At 36.1% G+C, this 20781-nt stretch overlaps 1 protein-coding gene and 1 long non-coding RNA gene across 20 annotated transcripts in view; one reads left to right on the top strand and one right to left on the bottom strand.

Annotated features, from left to right (window-relative positions):
* LOC122713572 (disks large 1 tumor suppressor protein) overlaps nt 1–20781 on the top strand; it is a 524720-nt gene that overhangs the window by 485766 nt on the left and 18173 nt on the right. The gene's annotated exons all lie outside the window — the stretch shown is intronic.
* LOC122714721 lies at nt 5133–5690 on the bottom strand. Its single transcript, XR_006346702.1, has 2 exons — nt 5421–5690; nt 5133–5324 (listed from the first exon to the last, which is right to left on the bottom strand). It is a non-coding gene; the product is annotated as an uncharacterized LOC122714721 (long non-coding RNA).

Consider the following 20781-nt stretch of genomic DNA (forward strand, 5'->3'; position numbering starts at 1 on the left):
ATAATCAATGATTCATACGTACGATGTAAGATGTAAGAGATAGAGATAGAAGATACCCATGACGCATACATTTGCGTCACTAGGCGCGAAAGTGTTAAACGAATTTCTATTTTCTGCATCATAATCAAATTAACCGTATCCCCATCGTAATAAACTTTCGATTTTTCCGTAACACATTTCATAAGTCGAGCTTTAAAATTAAAACTGCTATTTTTTCCCCCCCTTTATTAAATTACATTTCAAAAATTTTCAACATATCGCGTTCCCTGTTACGTTATTTTCACGCTTCTAATTTTCAACCCAGTTTCAAAATTCAAGAGAACTCAAAAGTTTCGAAGGATTTCGACGTCGTTCGACTTTCGAAACGGAATCATCGGTATTAAAACGGAACGAAACCCTGGCAAAAATATCAGGTTTTTTTTTTTTTTTTTACGGCCGGACCTTCGTCCGTAGGTAGGGAAGATCCGTGCTGTCGTAGGGCTGCCTCTCCACCGAGGGTGGAACGAGTCACAGGGAGGAGGGTTCACAATGCTGAAACGAATATTCTCTCTCCCTTCCTTTACACGAGGGGTGAAACCTCCAACGTACCGCCCCTCCCCTCAGTTGCGTGTGCATCTTGCCAACGTTCTCGCGTTAGTGCCGGGTGTATCCTCGTCCACGACGATCCATCCAAACTTTGTAGCTCTGTGAAACTTTGGGGGGAATCCAGGGAGGGAGGGTTTCGTCGCGAGATGAAAATCGTGTGCCTTGAATGGTGGTGCAAGAAGCGATCTGTAATGAGCAAAGGTAGAATATTATTATTGAGTGAACGAGATTGAAACGTAACGGTTTCGAGGCGTTTGTTATATTCGCGATTGATTGGTTTCGTGTGGAGTATATTTTTTTTATAATATATTCTTTTTTTTTTTTTTTTTGCTTTTTGTTTTGTGAGTGAAATTATTTTGCGAAAGATTAATCGAAGTGGGTGTTTCAACGAGGTAGAAATATCGTTTTCGTAATTGAGATTGAATTGAGATTTCCTGGATCGGGGAAGAATTATTATGTTATTTTTAAAAAGGGAAATTAATTTTGCGAAAATTTGAAGCATAAAACAGGAACTGCTTTTAAAATATTCGTGTAATTCGCGAGATAAATTGAAAAGATGCATCTTGAATATGTGTGTGACAAAAAGAAATTAATTTTGCGAAATATGAAGTATATGAAGTATATATAAAGGTTAACTCTTTATTCGTGTAATTTGCGAGATAAATTGAAGAGGAGTGTATCTTGAATTTTTGAGAATATTCGAGAATACGCAAATTTATATCCGTCGAAATAATTTTTTAAAATAATATATATCTATACGCTATAAAATAAAATGAAAAATAATAAAAGAATCGATATAAAAATCAAAATTACCAATATCCGAATCTTTTTTCTTTTTTCTTTTTTTCTTTCTTTTCACTATATACAATATGTTTCACAAGATTACAATTAAGATATCTTGTCAACTTTTTGAAAATCGTATTTTGAAACTTTTTTTTTTCACACGCAATAAAATTTAAAAATCGTTTATTTAGAAAGAATAGGCCTTTTTTCTTTTTTACAATAACGGTATAAATGTGTAAACTTCCTCTTGAATTTTTTCCCGATATACATCGAGAGAGAAGGGGAGAGAGAGAAAGTGGAAAAATGGAAAAGGAAGGATGGGAAAGGGTCGTGCATATAAAATCGTTACCACGCGCCCACCACTCGGTTTACCGGACCGTGTTTTTCCCGGACGTTAATTAACTTATTCACGGCCATTCGAAAACACAAACGAACGCGTGGCTGCAGTTTTATCTCGGGACAAACGACGAATGAATATAAAAAGTACTGTTTCCGTTTTGAGCAATTTTTCCCTCCCCTCCCACTTTTTTCCCTTTTCTTTTTTCACATCAACGACTATGAATTTTCATATTTTGAATCGTATAAAGCCGCGTACGATTTATTTTTTTTAATTTTTTTATTTTTCGTTATACGTGTATTTTTTGTTTTTTTTTTTTTTTTTTTTTTTTTTTTTTTTTTTTTTTTTTTTTTTTTGGACAGAATTGATATCGCGAGAGCGAATAATAGGAAAACTCGTATTCGTTTGCTAGATTTAGTTAAATTCTATTTGAAGATACAAAGTTTTATTCGATCTCTTCGAGGCTTCAAATGGATGGAAACAGTGTTAGAAAATTTGGAAGAAATAAAAATTGATTATAAATAAAATAAATGTAAATCTAATAAAAATATCGAGCGTAGGAAAGTTTTAATATTGCATGAAGACCTCTCCTTTAATTAAAGAAAAAGGTAAAGGGAGTAAGATAAACACGGAAAAATAATTTATCGTGTCGTAATTACGCAGTATTTTCATAATTAAAATATCATTCTCTTACGAATTTTAATTTCGGTACAATTCACGTCGGTATTTTTCCACGTCCAATCTTCAAATAATTTCTTGGGCGTTCAAAATATTCTGTAATTTCTTCTTTACAAATCCATGTTGTTCTTCGTTTTAATTAATTTTTAAATGTACACGTCATAATTACGTGGCATTTTCATAATTAAAAAAGCTATTCTTCCCTTACAAATTTCAATACCGGTATTTTTCCACGTCCAATCTCCGACTAATTCACTATCAAATATATTCTATATATTTATCGTGTTCCTTATTAAACTTAATCCACATCCCGAAACTTTTAATTTCACACGCTCCCTCGAATTAATCTGTAATTGACTCCAAAATTATTCCAACTCAATAATTCATCATCTTATATATACTCTATAAACTTAGAGCAACGATACAATATAAAATCAAACTAAACAGCAACATTGTGATTACCTGCAAAAAATTTTCGTAATCGAAAAAAATTACTCCGAAATTTTAATTTCGCCAATCTTCAAATAGTTGAGTCTATCGAGTATCCGAAAGTATTCCTGCAATTTCTTGTAACGGAGCCGGCGTTAGAAACAGTGGGAATTGTTCGTTGGCCAGTTGCAGGCGTCAGCTGCAGTTGCAACTGCACTTTCTCGGCACACGTACACACTCGTATACAGGTTACAGGTATAGGGTACACACGTACGGTATTTCCCGTCATGCCCGTTACGTTCCGTTCCAATGCATGCCCGCGATGCTGTGTTTGCGCCTCGCATACCGTGCGCCACGGCTTCTGGTCGCTTTTGTTTGTCACGATTTTCTTCGTTCAACACCGAGAAATTAATTCGAATGCAAAACTCCCGATCGTATCTGTCGCCGCCGTTGTAAGAATCGTTGTACGCCGATATCTCGAACGGACTCGATCCTCTATCTTGTGAAATGTGAATGGCGTGTGTCTCGAAAATGATATTGATTCGAGGCAAATGAAATGGTCAATGGGTGTATCTGGGTGAGAAGGCAAGATTCATTTGTGTGAATGAATAATAATAATAATTAGAAAGTTTGTAAAGCATATTGATAACGATTGCTGCTTTTTTTTTTTTTTTTTAAGAAGAGAATGTTATTCGTGTTTATGACGAAATCGTAACGCCCACGTAAAGTTGCAATTTATCGTCGAATGCTTCTTGCGAGCAACGTATTTGTGTTTGCGAAATCGGTATGCTCATCGTTAATTAGACACGTTTACGATGTATATATCTTCAACTTTTTCTCGACCTATTAATCCTTCTGATCTCAAACACTTTTTCCTTTCCTTTCCTTTTTCTTTTTTTCGTCGCTTCTCCTTGGCATCATGTTTGATTATCACGAGGATTTTTTTAATTAGAAAAAATTACACGAAGAAAAATAAGATCAACGCGTTGCAATTTCGTAATAAAAAAAAAAAAATCTCAAGATTTTCGTTTATTTTATTATAAATGGAAATAAGTATCGAAAAGGTATTAAAAATTTATCGTTAAATTCACCTTTAGAAAAAAATAGAAATAGATCCATCGATCATTCGTTGTCAAAAGTACGTATATATTAAGAAAGGAGAGAGAGAAGAGTTATTTTTCTATTTGGAAAAATCGGGAAACATCTATTTCTACAAAATAAAATCCTTTCCTCCAAAGATTTTCAAAATAGAGAACGTAGTTAATGCTCTAGCTTTCTCGGGGCAAGCGGCCGAAGCCAACCCGAGCCCCACAATCGATATTTCGCATTCGACTCTAAATATATGCACCGAGACTATAGCCGCCACGACGATGAGGATCGTTTGGCCGACGACGTTCGTTACCTTGTCTGATGACGAGGCGAGAGTCTCCGGCAACGTGAGCCTTCGATCGCCTCGAAGGTAGAAAGTACGAGACGAAGGCTGTTTGTCGACCGCTTGCACACGCAGTCTCGTCGTGGTAACAGAATCGACCGGTGTTACGATTGCTTCGTGGCATTGGTACATTTCGTTTTTCTTTTTCTTTCCTCTCTCTTTCTCTTTCTCTCTTTCTCTCTCTTTTTCTCAATCAGTCGATTAGGAACGAAAATATTCCCTCGTCGGGGGAATTACTCTCCTCGCACTCGCGTGACTTTCGTCGTCGCTTTCGCGCGATTCTCGATCGATGTTAATCGTGATTTTAACGAGAATATGAAACACGGTGCCACGGTTAATCGGGTGTGAAGGTAATAGTAATGATTGTTCGTATCAAAAAGTGTGAAATGGTAAAAAGAAAGGAATAGTGGCCAGACTGGGAAAGTTTATGTGTAATTTGTATCTCGTGAAGTGTTTGTTAAATGTGAATGGAAAAATTTTGTGAAAAAAATATCCGAGGTAAAAATATATATTACAATTGAAAGTGAATTTATTAATTTGCACAAACTGTCGTTGTCTAATAATACGACAATATTATAAATTATATTATAGTGCGGTCGAAGGAGGAAAATTGGCATTAAAAGAAAAGAAAAGAAAAAAAGATTCGTCGAGTTGATAGCGTGAAGTGATAATCGGGAAGAAAGTGAGTGAAGTGCGTAGAGAGAGAGAGAGAGAGAGAGAGAGAGAGAGAGAGAGAGAGGGGAAGAGAAAGAGATCGTACAAGAGATCGATGATGGTGTTATTCTGAGGGTCATTGACCTTAACCATTTCAATGCTTTCAATGGGATACATACGTCTCAATAAATATTTCTGATCCTCTATGGGCCAATACCTATCTCGTATTGCGCGTTTTACTTTTTTTTTTTACAATCCAGCCACGTACAAATTACAAAATTTCTGATCCTCCGGGGGACGATTCGTATTTCACACGTGCGTGTATTTTTGACTCTTTAATAGTTTCACCGTCATACCGTTATCATTGACAGATATAAATTTTTTTATCCACACGAATCCTCTGGTTAATATTATATCTGGATATTTCTGAAAGAAAAAGAAATAAAAAAAAAAAAAGAAAAGAAAGTGTAATAAAATTAGATAAGGAAGAAATAATCGTTAAAAATAATGATGCATATATACCCGAGAATGGCCTTGACGTGTTTCATTTTGTCGCAAGGTGTTGGATAGTGATATCATCATCGTGTTTCACCTCGTTGTCTTATCGAGTATCGGTTAAAGGATGCTTCTTCGGATCGATCGTGGATTCGATGCTCCGTTTCGCGTGGAAACAGAGGAGTAGAAGGTATTTCGTTTGTCGTGGTCGGTATGGGGAAGAGTAGTTCTCGAATTCTTCTTCTTCGTGGAAAGTTGAAATTCAATTTGCATCGAGCTGGCGAACGATTCGAACGAACCGTTTTCGCCACAAGTCGGTTAGAAAATAGTTGTGTACGTAACTGGTTTGGTTTTCTTCTCTTTTCTCCGCTAAAAGAGGGAAAAATGTGTAGAAGAAGAGGAATTGAAAAGGTGATGCATGCCAAAGTAACACCTTTGGTATTATAATTCGACGATGCACCTGTTGTCTGCAGCTGCACACTATTCTATTTCGTTAATTTCTTAACTCGAGTTCCAATTCACGTTTAAACGTTTAAATTTTACAAATTAAATCGAAATCCAATTTTCAGAATTCCGAACTTTCTAAAAATTCATCCCCCTTTTTCAACGTATTAATTTTATCAGAGAACTAACAATCTATAAAAAAATGTTCTAATGATCTAAATACAATTATGAGAGTTTTTAATCAGCCAATTCTACATCATATTATCTTACACTCACAACTTTCAATTTTCAACAAATTTCATTTTATTCTATAATTCTCTTCTTTTCATTCCACTTTCCCTCTAATTCCTCCGTCAAATATCCTCTGATCAATCTATCCAGAATTGAAACGTATCGCTCGTTATTAAATCGTTCAACAGAATCGTCGATTGGCGAATTTTTCCCGGTTCGTTAAAGCGCGATTCTCGCCGATAACAAAAATTCCGTAAGAGACGAACACAAGTTTACCCGCGTACGTTTCATGGTACAATCGTGGCAAAGCTTTCCCCTATCTCGATTCCTGTTTTTCCAACCTATCCTCATTTGCCTCGCTTCCTCGATAAATTCGAAACGATCGCGCGGGGGATCGCGCGTTACTTACGAGTGGAAGCTGCATCGGGAGAAAAACGAAAGATTTCCATCTTCATTGGTGAAAATTCCCAACCTCTCCCCCGTTCCTCGTTTATTCTCGTTTCGTTTCCAAGAGAAATTCTCTTTCAAAATACAACCCTGTGTGTTGCTTTTAATCCTCTATTTCGGTCTTGGTCTTTATTTAACGGGAAGTCTTTCTAATTTTTCACAGATTTTATCGAAAAATATTTATTATAATATATTACAAAATATATATATATAGAACAAAATCTAAGAATCCTCGACAATTTATCGCTTTCTTCCATCATTCTCGGATCATTCACGTCTCTCGCACATCTTTCACGGTGCAATCAGAACGAGATCACGACAGATTTCTATTCTTTCGAGGTTTCTCCTTGAAATTGACTCTTGCTCGGTTTCGGTGGATTTAATGATCTCGTTTAGTTGTCTCGCCGTTTATTACGCTCCATGAAATTCGAAATGACAAGTTTCTCGTCTATTCGCGGATCGTTAAAATTGGTAAAATTCATAAACATGTTATCAATTATACGGAATTGGAATTTATAGCCTTGCGCGTGGACGTAATTAGAGCACACGGTGAATTATTGATGAGCGGCGGAGCGTGACAGTGCATCACTGTGTTTCTTTTCCTCTCGAGATCTGCTGTTATGCCGTACACTTTCACTCTCGATCTCGAGGCGATCGGCGCAAATTTAAATCGCGAAGAAGAAATTTTCGCATCCCGTCCCGTTCGCGAACATGGTTCAGACGTTGGAAAGAAAATTCGTGAGATTTCGAATTTCGTATCTGCTCGTTTGTCGAGGATGGATTAAATGGAACGCGAGGAGGGCATGGATAATTATGAATCGTTATGAAAATTTTATTGAATAATTCAAGAAGCGAATAAAATTAGTAAAATTATATATCTGTTCCTTCCATTTCTCTTAATTATGGATAATTCGAGAAGAACAAAACAATAGAAGTTATCGAGAAGCTTGCAAATAATTTGAATTTATATATTATTATTATTATTATTATTATTCGTAAACTTTTATCGAGTTAAATTTCTATAGAAAATATACTTGTAAGGAAAGATTAAAGAAGAAATTATGAGAATATACGTTGAAATATCTATCTTTAACGTATTAATAATTTCAATTAAGATATTCATTAAAAAAAAAAAAAAAAGAAAAATCTCTCTCTCTGTTTCGATTCCTCGAGAGTATACAACTTACTACTTCAATTTTAATATTTAAAGAAGATGTTCATCACGTTGGCAACCAACGTATTAATAACACGAAGAATTATTCAAATTATATGCAATTTGCAATTTATATGCAAGACAGCCCCGTAGATAAAGGGGGGTAAAAGAGGTCTTAAATCACGCGGCTCTCGTGATCCAACTTACACCCTGTTTGCACATATTCTAATTCTCCATCGTTGGCAAGATGCATCGTTTAATAATCTTATGGCGAGAGGGATTTCGGGCCATTGAAATTAAGCCTTTCCTCCACTCCACTGTTGACCTTAACGAGAGCGCTTACTTTGATTTACCTTGTAACACGTTGGAAAGCTGCGTAATCAACGAGAAACTAATCCCATAAATTTGCAACCAGAGTTTCAACGCGCTCGCATTGATCTCTCGTTTGCCTACGTTTAACCAGTTACGCGTACGCCTCGTTGATAACCTTCGTCGCGGACGTTAATACGGGGAAAATTGCGAGTTTCAACTGGTTGTGGTTCGCAACCTCGAGCGAGCAAAAATATTTTCCGATATATTAATAATTCGATAGAATGAAAAACTCTTCGTTCTCTTCCCTCTTATTCCTTTAAATTAAATATAATTTCGATCAATTTGGAAAATATATAAATTGTTGTAAATTTTGCTCGATCAAAAGTATTTAAATAATTGCACGATTTAACAATCATACGGCAACAAAGTATCTTTCAATTTTAAGATTGTATACTATAAAAAGAGTCTGTATACTATAAAATGACTCTCTTTTCTTTTCATACTATCGATGATATCGTTTGCATTTAATTCCAATATTTTACAATAAATATTTATCATTAACTTATACAATCTTAATAAAGAAAGAATATCAATATTATATATTGACCAATGAGACCCGAATTCAGAACGGCAGTGAGTAACGTTTATCCAATTCAAATCACGTGTCCAATGACGCGAATAACAATTTTTCTTCGTATTCTACGGAAAAATGTTCTACTTGCCATTAGCTTGCCATTATTTTTAGCACGCCCATTTAACGAGTCCAGCAAACAAACAAACCTGGTCAATTTCCATAGCTATCAGCTATTATTGTTGTACTATTTTCGTCCGTTGATAGTCAAAGTGAGGTCGCGAGGCGTTCCCCGGTGAACCGGTTAAAACGTGGGTGGAGATCGCGGTGTTGTGGCACCACTTTCCGGTGACGCATAGGAAAGCCGTTCGAGAAGGAGAGAAGGAACGAGGGCCACGTAAGACTCCGTGCTCGTCTCCTCGCCTCGTGGCCCTCTCGCCACGTAGAGTAGGGAGAAAGAGCGGAAAGCCAGGCATATCTGTCATTCGAGGAACGACCGACGCGCCGTGTGGGTCCTTGAACGATTCAACCGGCTTCGAAACGATCGAACGAGCGTGTGTATTTCCTTGACCGAGTGGCGGAACAGTGGTACGCGAAAATGAACGTGAAATCCAAGGAAATCCAAGCCACGTGAACGATAAGTGAAAACGAGTATCGAGAACGTCTTTCTTCTGCGATGTCTATCTATGTGCCCTGTTGGATGCTCATACTCTCGGTCTTTCTCTTCTTTACAGTTAGAGAGGCTAGGTTCAAAGCTTCTTTCTTCTTGAGTATTTTTATTGAGAAAAAAAGTATCACCAATTATTTAACGTGAAATTAAAAATTTAAATGTGAACGGGTTATCATCGTTATTTGTATGTTCCAAGTTTTGTAATAGAATTTTGTTGCCAGAATATCATTGAAAATTATTAGTCGAATGTAAGTTTGTTCTTTTTTGGCTTCGTTCTTCGTCGAGTGTTTTATGTGATCAAATGGGATGATGTGGAGGATCGATAGTGTGAGAAAAATCTGGGATGGAATCTCGAGTTCTCGTTGTGCTTGCAAAGAATTAAGAACTGATTTCAACTGATTTTTAGTTATTATATAGTCGGAGAGGAAATAAGGGGACAATTAAGGGGAGAAATCTTATTAATCAACGTCTGTCCTCGACTTTAAAAGTTTGGTAATCGATTTCACTGGCGCAAACCTTGACGACTGGCGAAAATCGAAAGTGACAAATAATTTGTATTCGATTCATTCGCGATTTGATTTGATATGGAAAAATTCTATCTTCTCTTTCTCTTCTAATTTTTTTTCAGCATAAAAAAGAAACAATATATTCAGAATGGATATATATATATTCAGAAAATCAATTGAATGAAATATGGAATTTTCAAGTGAAATCTGCGACAGGTAAAAAAAACGATCGATTCATTAATTATTCATGCTTAGAAGCGATTCTTTGAACAGCCTCGATTAATTCGCGCGAACAGCAGGGAAACGGGATGAAATTCAGTCGAATTTATCGGGATGCCGGCATTTGATTTTCCAATTTGTTCGACAGGGAAGAACGTTGCTAGTTTTTCGTTTTCTGGCGCCGCAAGTATCGCCTTCGGCTGTTTTGCAATTCGGATTTTCCCGCTTTTGCATTCTGTTTGCGCAATTCCTCCTCGTTCCGACACGTTGAATAAGATTTTTTTTTTTTCCCCCTTTTTTCCTTTTTTCATTTTCCTCCCCTTTTCCTGGCCCCGTTTTCGACGAAGATGTCGCGTTTCACAGAGATTCTCGGATACACGGAACGAGGAGGAGAGAACTTGTCTTTCTTGTTCTAAACACGACGACAGTCGACAGTCTCGTTCGAGGGATCGATAATAAAAGCAACGAACGAAGCGTCTGGTTTAAAATTCTTCCACGTGTCTAAAACGCGTTCGGTTTAATGGCACGGTCTCGTTGGTAAAAATTTCATTAGGCATATGTATAGATTCGTCACAGTTAATAATTCTTTGAATGGTGGACTTTCTAATCTGTAGAATAGCATCGTTGAACGGTAATTTCATTGCGAGATCTATTTGTTTAACTGTGAGGAGAATTTTAAATTTCGATATATTGCCCATATAAATTAAATTAAATTTGATTTACATTAAACTCGCAGTTACTTTTTTTTTCAATATTAAATTCTTGTTAAATTCTTTCCATCTTGTTCCAAGTTATTTTTCATCAGAATTCGACAGACAAAAATTCTTTTGTCTCTTGACGGTGTGTATGTTACATGTAAAATATTAATTTTTTCGATAACGAACACTTTTGTGCGACAAAATATCAACGTTTGATTAAAAATATTAAACCCGTATCGTTCCTATTCTCAAAAATTCACTGAAAACCAGTATATCGAAAACGTCGTTTCTTGAAAACCGTCCACGCGCTTTTTCAATCTCTTTTTTACCTGTGCAACGTGCAGTTTCCTTGCAGCCACTTGAAATTTCATTCGCTCGGTCAATTAATCCTTGTAACGTTTGAAAACCACCATTAGCATGGCATCTCGTGACAACAAACGTTCTGATCTCTGCCGCAAAAACTTCCCTCCCCTTTCGTCGAGTTTCCCTTTGTACGAAGGATAATTCCAATTTTCGACCAGGTTTTTTTCATTCTAGTTGAAGACAGAACATTCATAAAAAAAAAAAAGAAACGATTCTTTCTTTCTAACAGTTTCTTTGTTCGAAAAGCTGTTTGGGAGAAATTGTTATACAACACGGTGTATAAAAGCGACGAATGTTCTAGACTTGACGGAGGAAAAAGTTTAAACAATTGATTGACAAAGTGTTGGAAAGTGAAATTTTTGAGAGGAAAAAAGAAAAACATTTTGGCCTCGCACAGGATCATCTTATTAGAATCTATCTTAAAACGAAGTGTGTCCAAAAAAAAAAAAGTGTACCTGTACAGCTGTTAAGAAGATTGACGAAATCAAAAAACGAAACTTTTTTTTAGAAACTGACAACACGTTCCTACACGACACAACAAACATAAGCGATCTCCTAAAATTACTAGGGGAAAAAAAGAAGAAGAAGAAAGAAGCTGCTCGTGGATGCAAGAACGATCGTCAGACGAATTAAAATCTCGCAGACGATCCAAGATAACAAGATAATCGAAGAAACAAAGATTCGCGTGCAAGTATTTAGCCTGACGAGATCCCACTGAGTCGGCAGGGAGGCGCGTATTTCACGTGGTGTTGACCCCATAAACAGGCTCGGCGTGGCTGCCAACTAAAAATACCCATTCCGGACGAACCAGTTCGCTGGAGGAAAAGAACGGTGGAAGCGTGACCGAGAGGTGGCACGAGGCTTGCGCCCGGCCGAGGAACAAGAAGGAAGGAGAAAGGAGGAAGAGGGAAGAGCGCAGCGACTCCCTCCCGTGAGCAAAATATAGCGATCGAATGGGAAAAACCTAATTTAAACGTTTTAATGACACGGTATAAATCGATAGATCGAAGGGGGCCACGCGTCGTGCCACGATTAATCGATCGGCGCGCGAGATTTACGATCCGTTGCTAGCCGCCAACCAAGGATTGAAAGAAAAGTTGGAAGAAAAAGGCGTCTGGTAATTAATCAATCGATCGATTAATCGATCCATTTGTGGTGGAGCAAACTAATGGATATTTCGTACGGATTGAGAATAATTTGATAATAGATAATTGTCGTGATCGTGGATGGATAATTGGGAAGGAAGAATAATCGTTGGATACGATCGGCGAATATGACGAGGAACAGGCAACAGATCTTCCCGCTGCGCCCTTTCGCTACTTTGGGCCGCAGGATCCTCAGGGACAAGCTGTACAGAAGGTACGTTATTCCGGTATATAAAAATTAAATTAATTATCGATTCGCTTTATTAAGAAATAAATTGTCGAATAATTGTTTTCCTGTTTTTCGAGTTTTTCGATCGCGCGAAAAAAACTTGGAAACTGTTTTTCAACTCGATTGACGATTCTCATCAACGTGTCATCAACGTTCCTCGCTCGATTGTTCATGCTTCATCGCGCCAAGAACACGCGTAATCACGTGATTTTTTTGCTCCGTGGACAAATCAGAACGAAGCGATTTCCGCGATATATAGTTTAAAGGTCTTTACGGCTCCGGGGAAAGGATTACCTCGGCCATTTTTGCGCCGTCGTAATTGCGTAGCGGCGGTTTTCTTGCGGACAGTCGTTAAGCTATCTTACACGTGTCACGAGTTTTTATAGGATGGATCGGACGGTTCGTGGAAAGCTACGACGAGTTGAGAAATTGCGCGCGATCTCTGGGACGAATTCTGGGTCGATCCGTCGGCTTTTGCCTCCTCCTCCTCCTCCTCCTCCTTCTCCTCCTCCCCCCCCTTCTCGCCGAAAGTGGCCTTTTCTTTCTGGGATCAGAGACAGTTTCCTTTGATTCTGGAAACGAACGACAGTTTTAAATTCGCATTAGTCATCGTGAACACGTTGGTTTAAATGCCGTAAACGAGGTAATTTTCCTTGGAAAAATCTCTCTTTCCGAGTTTAAACGAGGGAAAGGAAATGATATTGATGATGATTATGGTATGATGGAGGAGTGAATCATAATTCAAATTGAGATTCGAAGATTCTTGAGAATCGAGAGATTTGGATAAGTGGCCGTAAGATTTATGTTGCGTTTGCATAATTTTTGAAAGATAATTTTCAACTGTCAAAATTTTACGAGAACTCTTTTCAATAATGTGCAAACGATTTTTTCGAATTAAATTCATTTATCAAAGCGCAATATAAACTCTAAAAAAATGTATATAATAAATATGAAAATTTAAATACACATTATGTAAAAAAGATTCTTCAACTTGAAAAAAGTATTTGTACTTATTATATCCTATACTATACAATACCACGTTATATTTCATATACGTTTATATACTTTCGCGTCGTGATGGTCAGAATTAAAAAAAAAAAAAAAAAAAAAAACTGAACGTGGAACGATAATTCACTAAAAGATAAAAATATACCTGACAGAACTATAATCCCTCTCCCTAGAAATCCCCTCAATTGGCCAATTTCTATAATAATTACCTCTCTCGAATTCGAATTAACATCGTATATAACATTTCAAGTATCGAAGATTTCACGAGATTAACCGCGATTCCTAACACGTAAATAACGAGATGGAGCTTTCGAGATTCCTTGTTGCAAAGGAAACCAGGTGAAATTGTCCTTGCTGTCACGAAATAATTGCAAAAGATTCGCGTTACACGCCGGTAATGATCTTCGATCGATGTACTGTTGAGAAAATTCACCGCTAATAATCATTCTCCTTTCACGGCCAGCCATTTAACCTAGATACTGGATGGAGGGAACAGTATATGTTCACTTGCTGAAGACTCGCGCGTCACACCGTGAAATATTCCTCACCCGTTTCGAATCCTTTAACAAAAAAAACAACAGGATCAAAACGATTTAACAAGTTGACGAGAGAGAACCTTGTTGAAGAACCGAATGAATGATGTGTTCGTTAAAGTTGAGTTCTCACTGCTTTATTGACGATTGTTCAACGTTTATTGTTTCGTTGCACCCTTTCGGTGATTAACGTGGATTACGCCTCGTTTACGATCAATTGAATCAATCAGATTTGACTTTATTCCCTCTTATGCGAGCACGATACTTGACCAACGTGGAGAAAAATAAAATAGATTCAATGCAATGAATTAATGATTGATTTTTAAAAAATTGTTAAAAAAAGTTATTAATCCGTACAACAATTAATTTGAAAGAATTCCATTGAATTACACGAATGGAGAAATATTACGTTTCAACAAATAACAATTTCATTAATATTTTCTTTATCCTTGAACGATTTGTTAAAAAAAAATAAAATTAATCAACAATTCTTTGCAATAATAAATCTTGATGCGAAGAGAGAAAAATTGAATTCTTTTCAAGAAAATTATCTCTAAAAAAAAAAAAAAAAAAGAAAAGATGAAAAAAAAGAAAAAATTAAACCAGTATCTCTGCATTCCATTGGGTTCAAGGATCGATTGGCATAGGTCAGGCGCGAGTATTTTCCTTTGGATCACAAGAGGGAAGAAAGATGCGGGGACCGGGCTCCCCTAATCTCGTTTAAGGTCACGGTCGTGATTTTATGGGAATCGAGACACCGTTCCGAATCGGCAAACCTGGTACTTACGACATCGGTGACCATGAAAAGAAGTCTTTTATTCCAAGATTCTTCGACCGGAAAATGCCTGTATTCACGAGCTCATGCTCGTAAAACATTCCACTTCGGAGTTGGATTATATTCTCTCCAGTCACGAGAAAGATCGAAGAGAATATATTTATAATAGCGACGAGAACATTTAATAATTTATGACATAAATAAAAATTTCTTTAAACCTTACGACTCGTTTGTTAATTTTTTTTTTTTTTTTCTAATCTTCGTTATTTGAATTAAATTTTTTCTACAAAGAAAAGTCTTTCCGAATTTTCAAAGTAATCAACTATCTGACTAATAATTTGCAGAGGATAATTTAGCGCAATGGAGTTTCGTAAATATATTCGTACTAGGGAAATGTGAGTCATTTTAATCGAGGAAACAACACTCGAATGCCGTGTAAAAAAAGCTGGGACAAGGAGGGTGGACAAGAGAGGATTTTAGGTTGGATTATAGGAGACGTGTACTTCCATCGATGATCCAACAGGGATAAAAACAGCTCGATTTATGTTCCCCGTTTCTTCTTTTCCCATTTATCTCACCCTCGTTTAATCCATTTCGTGTTACACACTTTTCATGCAGGGAACGTTTTTCCCCCCTCGATTCATCGTTTCCAATAAAACAACCTCGTTTCGTTTGTTTTGAACCTTCGTAAAGAATCTAATTTCTATTGTATTACAAACTTTAAACGTATTAACCATTATCGTATTGTGAATTACACACTTCCATAAACATTTCAGAATTTTTCAAAGCCTGAAAAAATAAAAAATTATTCCGAGAATAAAAAAAAAAACATTCATTGAACGAAGATGAACATCGTTTAGATTAATTTTTATCTTTTGACAGAAGTTTTAAATATTTCAATTAACTATCATTTATACGATAAATTGGAAACTTCGATCGAAGCATTGCAGAATTGTTTCAAAAATTTTCTCAAATCAAATTTGGAAAATAAAGGACTCGAATTATTTACTGCGTTGCTTAATGAAGATTCCAGAATTTATTTTTTAAATTCCAAAATCGCATTCCTGCCACGCGATAGATATAACCGATTATTTTCCGATGTACATCGAGTATCTTTGTTCGTTCTTCGTCTATTTTTATACATTTTCGATCGGAAAACCATGGAGAACGAAATCGTGTATGTATTTTAATTCACTTACCGTTGTCTACCGCGATCGATTTAGTCGTAATTAGGGTTTTATTAAAGTGGATCATTGTTTGTCATAAAATATCCACGCCTTTCAAAGTCGTATTTCAACGACACAACATTATTGATGATCGATCGATTCTTTCCTCCCTTTGCTACGCTCTTTTCCATTCGTTCCACGTGTACGACTACGACTCTTCTTTTTTTTTTTTTTCGTTCCCAAAATTTTTAATTAAATCCGTCAGTGATATATCTGGAAAAAACTTCCTTTCGAAAAAAAAACGCTTTCTCTTTTTTTATTCGAAAGCGTATATCTCTCTTTTCTTTTCTTTTTCATTTTGATATAACAAAAATTTGTTCGAAAACTCTTGTTTATACGATTCAAAAAATTAAATTGACTTAATCCATTAATGCTCAACGTTTCATACATGCATATGAAAGTTTAATTATTTATTATTTTATTAAAATATATTATTTATATATTGTATATATTACGTTATTTATATATTATGTATTATATTATATATATCGTTGCGAAACGGGCGATTCCATCTTTTATTACGTTTCTTTATTTTTTTTACAATTGATATTTAATTTATTTATAATTATTTGCACTGTATTTATTCATTTATTAAACGATATAATATTCGTTCGAGGAGCAGAGAGAAACACGTCCGTTCCGTTCGGTATACGGAAAGCGACTTCGACTTTCGATCGACGTAATAACCGAATATCAACAAACGAATGTTATTATTTCTCCTACTTCGTTTCGCTCGCTTTGCTTACGATATTTCACATTGTGAAATATTTAATATTCGTAATAATATTACTTACAATTATATTATTTAAAATTATTATAATATATTATATATTAAATGATTAAATAATAAATATAATAATATTACTTATTATTATATTATTTATAATTATTATAATATATTATATATTAAATAATTAAATAATAAATATATTTATATGTTGTAATATTTTTTATAATTACGCATTTTGTATTTTTTTTATTCGTATAAAAATATTTACTCTTAAAAAAAGTTAATATTTAAAAAAAAAGAAAATACAACGTTTCGAAAAATTTATTTTAAATAAACGAACAATTTATTTTGTAAACGAAAAAATTGTACTCTCCTTGCTCTTATAAAAATATTATAAATTCCTAAAAAAATTAATATTTAAAAAAAAAAAGAAAAGTGCATTATTTTGAAGAATTTATCGTAACGAAAAAAATTATCAGCAAAAATGGTGTAAAAATGATTATTTCTACACGATTAAGAACGAAATTTTAATGGGCAAACTCGAAGACACGAATTATCATAATATTTCCTTGCTTGCAAGTTTGGAATGCATTGCTTCTAACCCTATTAAAGTCTCGAAACTGGCACGGAACTCGAATTTTCAGGTCTATTTCCATCTTCTCGTTGGCAGACGTGTTCCCGCAGTTTGTCGTGTAAAACATATATCGAAATTATATTCATGGCTCCTCGGTTGAAAATAAAATTTTCCCTTCGTCTATTTTTCGATGTAGCGATCACACGAAACGATAAAACGAGTGACACTTCATACGTAACCTTGATACGTAAGTTAAACAGGAGAGCTTCCACGAAATTGCACGTGGTTGAGCATTCGAGATCGATATCGACGCCAAGGCGAGAGTCACGAGTGCACTTTAGTCGACTTCCGCTTTTAATCATTGTAAATATACGTAATGAGGATCGATTACCAGAACTGAGGATCTGTTACTCGCGCAACCTTTAAAGAAGAAGAGAGAGAAAAAAGAAGAAAAAAATAATACAGAATTAACATTTTCAACCTACACCAATTTTTATCCTAATCGTCTATTTCCGTAATCATATGCTCGAGGAAGTGAAGAAGATCGAGCATTTTCTCTTAACAAAGTATGCAATATTTTGTGGAAATGCTCAATCCCACGTCCTTAATCCTTTGATGCTGGAAAAATATTCATATTAGAAAAATATTCAACTCAAATCCAAATGTTCTTCTTAATTATTTTCTCTACAATTTCGAAACATGCGTGAAAAATTAAATTTTTTTTTTACCATTTTTCATTTCTTCTTCAGAAAAATAAATTAAAAAGAATCTATAGAATTTCTATAATATTTCAATATATCTTGAATTTTTTAATTTCTTTTTTTTTTTTTTTTATTTATAAATGATGACATATATATATCACCGTTTAAAAATTACTATTTCGAAGTCATCATTTTTTTTGACAGTACGTACTGGATAAAGCTGGAATCTTTATCCGCTTACAAATTTATTTTATCTTCTTCCACGTATCATCGTTAGACAAGTGTCATTAATTGTAAAAGCATTTCGATGTCCATCGGGCGGAAGAGGAAGGCATGCGAGGAAGGCTTATTGTTAGAAGTGCAGGATGCGGAAGAGAGGATAGTTTTACCAGGGAGAAGGTTGAAGGACGTTGGCTGATAGACAATCTGCAAACAACGTGCTTTCAACGAGAAAAAAAAAGCATCGTCGAAATGCCACTCCTTGTTATGTTGTTCACGGCCGTGACTCTGATGTCGCAGCGTTTTTTTGGGTCAAGTCCAGCTTTGATTAAAGTTCGTCGACTGAGAATCTACTATCTGGATGGCGGTTTTAATTAAGGGGACACACGAATGGCCGATCGATATATTATTATACCACGATTGTGGTATAAAATGCCCCCTTTTCATTTGCTTAATGAAACGACCAGTTTGTTTCTCGTTCACGATGGAATGCAAATGTTGGTTGATACTTCCAAACGACCCTGAATTCTCTGGATTTCAGGGTAGAGAGATTAAAGGTGGGGCCGATTGAGAGGAATTTGGAACAATCAGTGTTCCATCCAAGTTTAGTAACAACTGGTTAGAATTTGATGAGCGGTAAACGAAAAACGCGCGAACGTCGAGATTATTCTCGTGTCGGGATATTTTCTAGAAGATTAAATTAAAATTATTAAGTAACTGGTTGAAATTTCACGAAAAGGAAACAAAATCGTGCGAGCAAACGATATTATAGAAATTTCTGTTAAACCGTGATACTTGAAATAAAAAATGTATATATAATAATTTTTGACGACGAAACTATAAAATAACAAGATTATCTCAAACTGTTGACGCTGTTGGAAGAAATGTGCGTTGAAATATTCCCGATTACGTTTTGAACTCGATGTACAGAATGGAGAAATTTAACGCAATGTTTGCGAATGCTCCATTACTCTATCGGTTTAACATTCTAGACAGGCATTATCACACCACAGCAAGTACTTAGTTTATCAGCATATTCGAAGGGGATCGCGATTCCCTGACGAGATTCGAGATAGATCAGGAACGTGATCGCGTCTCGTTTCAACCTTAGACCGTGTTCCACCTGATAATACTGTGCTTTCCTTGGTGACATTTTGATTTCCATGCAAAATACCTTCTGCTCAAATATCCTTTCTCTTCAACTATAAATTCCAAGCGTCGTTCTTCTAAAAAATTAAAAAAAATTAAAAAAATTAAAAAAAAAAAAAAAACGAAATAGAAATTTTCCAGAAATCCAACAGAATCATTATTTGATACATTTATCACAAAATTTACAGATACAATTCCGTTATACCGAAATAAAGTTTTATTCCATCGAAATCAAATCCTCTTTTCTCTATCTATAAAAATTTACTCTGAGTTGACGATTCAGTTTTTTAAACCGAAAAATTTCCAACAAAAAATCCGTGAACCAAATGCTGAAGTTTCTATCCTCTGACACAACGCTCTGACGATTTTTAATTAAATATCGCAAAAATATTTGCACGCATCCCGTGCATTTTTCGTGGGACTGTGTATGTGTGTATGCGTACGACACACATGGACACAGTGTTATGCGACGTAAGGTGCGATGTGCGAAGTAGGTCAATCGAAGAAGCGATATTCGAGTGAAATTTCCATTCTCGCAAGGCTGGCTTCGATTACATTGGTCGGTGGTGCAATTAGCTGCGATCCACGCTTGTACAAATCCGATACACCAACTCCACCATTGAGGCGAGGAGGTATATATAGGCGCATATTAGGTTGTTCCGCCGAAATCTCGGTCAAGTGTTGCCTGTAACTAGTAGCAATGGTATAATAGATTTTTTCCCCCGCGGCAACATATACAGGATTCGAAGCTGAATTTTAAATAAAAAGAAAGGAAAAAAAAGTATTCTATCTAAACGAATAAGCAGCTACTGATATTAATCACGGTGTGTCTCGAATCAACGATCCGCCGAATCAGCAGACCATCGTTTATCATTAAACGAAAGCTTGCGAAAAATTCTGGTAATCGGGTCAAATATTTGTAAATTAATTTGTGAAGAAATGGACAAGTAAAGTGGAATTAAATAAATTTTGTTTGTAAACAGGATGAGTTATATAACAAAACTCGAAACACACGCTCGAAAAAGACAATCGCACGATTTTAATTCCTCCCATTTCGATTTCCTAGAACAACACGAAATTCCTCCTCAAACCTTCTAGAACAAAAAACGAGGAAGAAGAAGAAGAAGGAAAAAAAGAAAGCAGCCTTTCCGCGAAAAACTTCCCCCCTCGTTTGGCCTCGTTTCCGCGGCAGGGGAGAGAAACTCGAGCACTCGAGCCGAGAGTGGGGCGGCTGGAGGAGCCCTTATGGCGCTTAAAGGGGTGGCGGAGGCAAGCGTGCGAGAGTCAGCTTATTTCTATCGATCTGATGATAGCCCGCGGGGGCCGGCTTGGCGGCGCGGCGCATGGCGACACGGTGGCCACCTATGCGCCCTTTAATCCGTCGCGACGCCCCCGTCGTCGTCGGGACGCGTTCCAGACGTCGAGTTCACGTTTCACCTTTAACGTCTCGCCGCGTGAACGGTGCCCGCTCGCTAACAATTCGAA

The sequence above is a fragment of the Apis laboriosa genome, unplaced genomic scaffold (genome assembly GCF_014066325.1).
Source record: "Apis laboriosa isolate Shangri-la unplaced genomic scaffold, ASM1406632v1 scaffold104_cov149, whole genome shotgun sequence".
NCBI lineage: Eukaryota > Metazoa > Arthropoda > Insecta > Hymenoptera > Apidae > Apis > Apis laboriosa.